Source organism: Pseudopipra pipra, chromosome 6 (assembly GCF_036250125.1).
Source record: "Pseudopipra pipra isolate bDixPip1 chromosome 6, bDixPip1.hap1, whole genome shotgun sequence".
Lineage (NCBI taxonomy): Eukaryota > Metazoa > Chordata > Aves > Passeriformes > Pipridae > Pseudopipra > Pseudopipra pipra.
This window is the reverse complement of record NC_087554.1, coordinates 35,188,169-35,193,875: the sequence shown is the minus strand read 5'-3', so window position 1 is coordinate 35,193,875 and position 5,707 is coordinate 35,188,169. Positions and strand designations below refer to the sequence as shown.

The 5,707-nt window shown below is 38.7% G+C and overlaps 1 long non-coding RNA gene across 1 annotated transcript; it reads left to right on the top strand.

Annotated features, from left to right (window-relative positions):
• The first annotated feature begins 649 nt into the window (after window positions 1-649).
• LOC135416792 (uncharacterized) lies at window positions 650-5,005 on the top strand. The gene is made up of 3 exons (XR_010431727.1): window positions 650-719; window positions 812-925; window positions 1,162-5,005. It is a non-coding gene; the product is annotated as an uncharacterized LOC135416792 (long non-coding RNA).
• The last annotated feature ends 702 nt before the right edge of the window (window positions 5,006-5,707 follow it).

Below are 5,707 nucleotides of genomic sequence, written 5' to 3'. Positions count from 1 at the left end.
AAGGAGCCTTTGGTAAGCCATTCATTCCACTTCAAAAAGCTGGTTGCTTGAGACTTGCAGAATTAACTGTCCATCCATTTCTCTTCATCAGAGATGAACAACTAGTTTAGAAATTACACTTAATTTTCAGTGGATAAAATTTGCTACTATAGAAAAAATTCGGAATTAGTGTTCAGTTTTTCTGCAATCTTATAAAAACTTTCAAGATCAAAGTGATCAGTTTGAGAGGTTTCTATTCTCTTTGGTGTAAGTCTTTCATTATTTTTCTGCTTGTCATACTATTTTTCTCAGCTTGTTCTAGGTTTTTTCAGATTGGCTGTGAGTTCTTGGCTGCATGCTAATACAGATAAAAATTAGGTCCCATATGGTTCTGTACACCGCCCAATACTAAAATCAGAAGGGTTACTTCTAACATAAGAATTCAAATCTACCCTATACTCAGAAATCTGAAAGCGCTCAGATTCCACTCAGGTTCAAAGTTCTTTTTTGTCTAAATGTAACATATGTGACAAGAGGAAGACAACGCAGAGAGAGGAAAGAGTGAGTAGGCAGAATTCCACTCTCTAAGGCCAGGAATAGATTTGCTGTTGTCAGCAGATCTGCCACTAAACACAGTGCAGAATGCCGTAAATATCACAGCATGGTACTATCTACATCTTACAAAAGATCACACCAGGGCATTACTGATGTGGTCTCCTGTACAGCTCCAGTGATCAAAGGTGGGAGACCTGCCATCATGCCTGTACATTTTATGCTGTGAAAATAATGCAAGATATTTTTATAACTGTCTGGTTTCCCTCTTTTCCTTCAGGCATCTTTCCTCAGGCAGCCTTCCAAATGCAAGGCCATCATACAAGAAAAATAAGCAAATAAAATAACTGGATTAGCACTGCACAAACAAAACCTAGGAATTTTAAACGAACAGGTTAGAAATATTGGGTTTGCATGTCTTGCAGTTTGAAGGGTCAGAGAGCAGCTAAAACCTGACAGGTAATTTTCAGTGCTCACTGACAATGTTCTAAACTTGCCTTTTTATGCTTTACTTTTGAAAGGCATATAAAATAGTCAGTAATTAGTAAAAGTTTGAGAAACTTAAAATTCTTTGCTTATTTTCTGTTTTTTCTTTGGTGATCAAGCTATTCTAATCCTTATGTTTTGCAGACATATGGAGGGGAAAAGATTTACAAAGCTCTTCAAAACAAAATAGATATGACTGAAATGATAGACATCATTGACCATGGTGGAAGCACATTGTCATTGGCCAGATTATCCAAGTAAGAATATTAGAGGCCGAAACCAGCATGTCTTCAAGATTTACTGTGTAATATGCATTGCTGTTCCTGTCCTCTCTTCACTTCTACCAATGACTCTTCTAGAGCACTGCAACTGCTGGAACTGCAGAGAAAAATGTTTCCAACCCATGTCATGCACGAGCAAGAGGACTGAGAGGCATCATAATGCTGCACTGTTCTGGGAACACAAGTATTGCCAGCACTAGGATTACGATAGATGGGAATTATGAAGACCAGCTGATTCAATGTAGGATTTTCACTCTCATCACATCTCTGAACATGCTCTTTTTGCATGGCTCACAAGGTTCATGTGAGGGACAGTACTGCAGTCCCATTTGTCACTGTACTGTACTGCTGTGACTAAAGATAGGATTTTCACTAATATAAGATTATTTTTTTCCCTGTAGCAACAGAAGACATTGTAAAGAAAATGGGAATAAAGAAGGAACCTCCAACGTGAAAAGAGGTGAGAAGTGGACAGAAATAAGTGAGTGGAATAAGTTAGAATGGGAAGTGGAATGGTAATAGTATTAGAAAAGAGGATGATTTGGGTATACATGACTAGAAATGGAGATAATTATACATGTCTTAGAAAGGCCAGAGTAAGGGGGATACCAGCATTTAGACTCCATCACAAAAGGTAAAGAGAAATCTGGAAACTCTTTTTGACCAGTATGCAGATAAATCACAGAAAAAGAATGAGAAGTGTAATTGGGAAGGAAAATTCAGAAAAGCTAAATAAGTCTAGAAAGCCTTTACTATTGGTTTCTGAGTTGTAGATGCTAATGCTATAGTGTGGATCCTACTTTGGTCTTACTTTGATTTTCATTATGTAGTATCTTTCTGGCATTCATTACTTCATTCTGGCACTGGAAAACAAAGAACACACACTTTGCTGCTGATTCCAATCCCTCCATTTATTCTGACTTTTGTCAGTTTTCATATTTATGCACTGTCTTTGTGCACTGCTGTACAGTCTTACCAGAAACCTTATGGCAACATGCGAAAGATCTTTCCATAGAACTCTGCATCCTATTCTCCCTGAAAAATCAAGACTTGAATATTTCTATGTACACATATATAACAAGGCCTATCTGACTGATGTAAGAAAGAAAGGTAATGAGAAGTCAACATCTGAGTCCTGGTAGACTCTGGCAGTTCTACAAGAATGACTGATTTGTTTCTTGAAGGGCAGAAGGTCATGAACAAACAGAAGATGGATGAGAAGAAGGATAGAAGACAATTTAATACCACATATTAAATACTACATATTTAATTCCACATATCAGAGGAATTATACACATTGATTCCCCAGGAGAGAGAGGAAGAAATGTAGGTAGATTCAAGAGTTTCTGCAAAAGCATTCATCAAGCTGGAAACACAAGAGGACAGAGCAGATGACCTTCCAGAGTGCAGGGTGAGAACACACAGCTGAGGGAGATAACAGGAGGAACAATGTGTGCTGATAGATTAAACAGTACAGAACTTATTAATTAAGTGGGATTTGTAATATTGCACAATGGCATTGCTGCAGGCAAAATAGAGAGCAATTTCTTGAAAGGTGTGATCAGCAAGTGGGGATTTTCTTGGATTTTTAACTTTAATTGTGCTATACTATTTTTGTGTCAGGGGAGACAGCACAGATCACAATTGACCATCCTCAGTAAAATAGCAGAAGATACAGTGCTCAAGTGTTGTGGGTTAACCCTGGCTGGCAGCTCAGCCTTGCACTTGCTTGCTCACCCCAGTGGAATGGGAGGGAGAATTGGAAGCGTAAAATTGAGAACACCTGGGGGTTGAGATAGGGACAGTTTAATAGGAAAAGAGAAAGCAAAATCTGTTTATGCAAGCAAAGTAAGGAATTAATTCACTGGCAGGCAGCCGTTTAGCCATTTTAGCCATGCTAGCCATGGCAGCTGTTTAGCATTTTAGCCATGTTAGCTATTTAACCATGTTTAGCCAAGAGAGAAGGGCTCTATCATGCATAACACATACTTGGGAAGACAAATGCTGTAACACTGAAAACCCCTCCCACCTTTTCTCCTTCTTTCCTCAGCTTCTTATTACTGAATACAACATCACATGGCATGGAATATTCCTTTTGTCAATTGAGGCCAGCTGTCATGGCTGTGTCCCCTCTTCTTGTGTACCCCCAGCCTAATTGCTGTCTGGGCGAGGGTGAAAAATCGCAGAATCAGGGAACGAGTTGGAAGGGACCACAGTGGGTTATCTGGCCCAACCTCCCTGTTGAAGCAGGGTTATCCCAGGACTGTGTCCAGAACATTCTTGAATATCTCCAGGGAGGGAGACTCCATGACCTCTCTGGGAAATCTGTTATGGTGCTTGGTCACTGCACAGTAAATAAGTTCTTTCTCATGTTGAAGTGGAACTTCCTGGGCATCAGTTTCTGCCCATTGCCTTTTGCCCTATTGCTTGGCACAACCAAAAAGTGTTTGATGCTGTGTAAGCACTGAATAGCAATAGCTAAAACACTGTTGTGTTATCAATACTGTTTTGGTCACAAATGCAAAAGATAGCAGCCTACCAGCTGACATGAAGAAAATTAAGTCTACTCCAACCAAAATCAGCACTCCAAGGAAATGAAGTACTTCTTGTAGTGATTTAGTGTCCATGAAATGTAATGTCTTCGTTTATCATGAGACTCAGCTCAGTGAAAAAACGGGGTCTCACCATGTAATCTTTTTACCACAAAACATAGGAACTTATTTAAGAGTGAACTTAGCAAACAAAGGATGAGGAGAGGAAACTTAAACATCTGCATGCACAAAGACTGGCAAAATTCTGCCCTTACTTTTTGAGCATGCTTTTTCTGGTGATCTCTAGGAAGCTCTCTGTCACACAAACAGAGCTTCCCTTTCAATATGGGTCTGGAACTGCCACTGTCAATACTGCCAGCTTGCAGGGCAGTGATTGTCACGTAATGGGGGAAATGGCTAAAGCAAAACCAACCCCTTAGCACTTCTCCCCTCTGCATTTGACTTCAGGGATGCCTTGGATGAGTGCTCAAAGATTATATAACCTGGCAGCAGCTCTTTAGGCTGGTTTGTGTGTCTACAATATCTGCTACAGCTTGCTCTGAATAAAATGGATGAACTTGTTCCGAGTTATTTAAATACTGCTGTCATGTATAGATTCTCTCAGAAGCCAGGAATCATCAAAAGTTCACATTTTTTTCTAATTAAAACAGTTTGCAATAATTAAATGTATGTGTCTGTGTTTCTACTTCAAAATGGCTAAATAGTTGGCAAGTCTCCTAAAGCAGGATTAGACTGCAGACCAGCTCAGACAATGCTTCCAGGCATCGAGGATGTACTGCAGAATCAGTTTAATAAAGTCTGATTAGATTACTTTCTCCGGTCAATTTGAAGCAGTGTGGCCATGGGATAAATCATCTTTTTATCTCACCACACTGCTCTTTTTCTTTGCTGAATCATAGTTTAAAAACATCAAACATATTTTTTAAATATCTATTTATTTACAGATGCAAAGAAGCATAACCTCATGAATTCCCTGTTGTCCCAATGCAGTTTGATATTATATCTCAGTTTTAAAGACTGACTCTGTACTCAGGTTTCCCTTCTTTATATGAGTTATCTCTCTTTTTCCTCTACATAAATAGCCTTGTTAGTATAATAAGAAAACAGACCTGAATCTCTTATCTGGATTTGTCAAAATAACAGCTTGTACTGAAAATAGCCATAAAGTTAGATGTTTCTGACAAATTACTATTTAAGAAGGGTATTGAACTCTAAACATTTATATAAACATGTATGTGGATCTGATTACCTCTGAATATGATTTGTTGCATGCTATGTGGAACAAATAAAGAGTTATCCAGAATGTCTGTCTAGAACTTTGTTTTAGTTTTCAATGCTTACAGTAACAGAGGTTGCATTTTGCTAGTTTCCTACCTAATGGCACCACTAGTAGAAGTTGTATTTAAGGATTTAAGTCAACACAAAATATGCCTTCCTCTGGCCTCTTTTTCTGATGCTGCATTATGCCAAGAGACCTTAGCAGCCAGCTCAGCTCCTTGAAAATGCATTACTCCAATCTGGTTCACCTTTCACCAGTCTGTGCCCAGACACATTTTCAAGCTCTTATCTGGTCTGTAGTTTCTCATGTTGATATATAAATTCTGTTGTATTGTGTACATTTGCATTCCTTTTCCATTGGAATAAAGAAACATTTCACTTTCTTCCAAAGCTACTATTTCTATATAGTATCCTATTAGGAAATAAATGGGTGCAGGTGTTCCTCATGGATTCTGGAATAACATTCAGTTATTCTGAATACTTGAAGTACCTGGAGGTGATAGGAATATACAGTGTCCAACACAGAGGCCATCCTCTATGTCAAGGACCAATCCTATGAAATGCTTCTCAAGTTGCTTG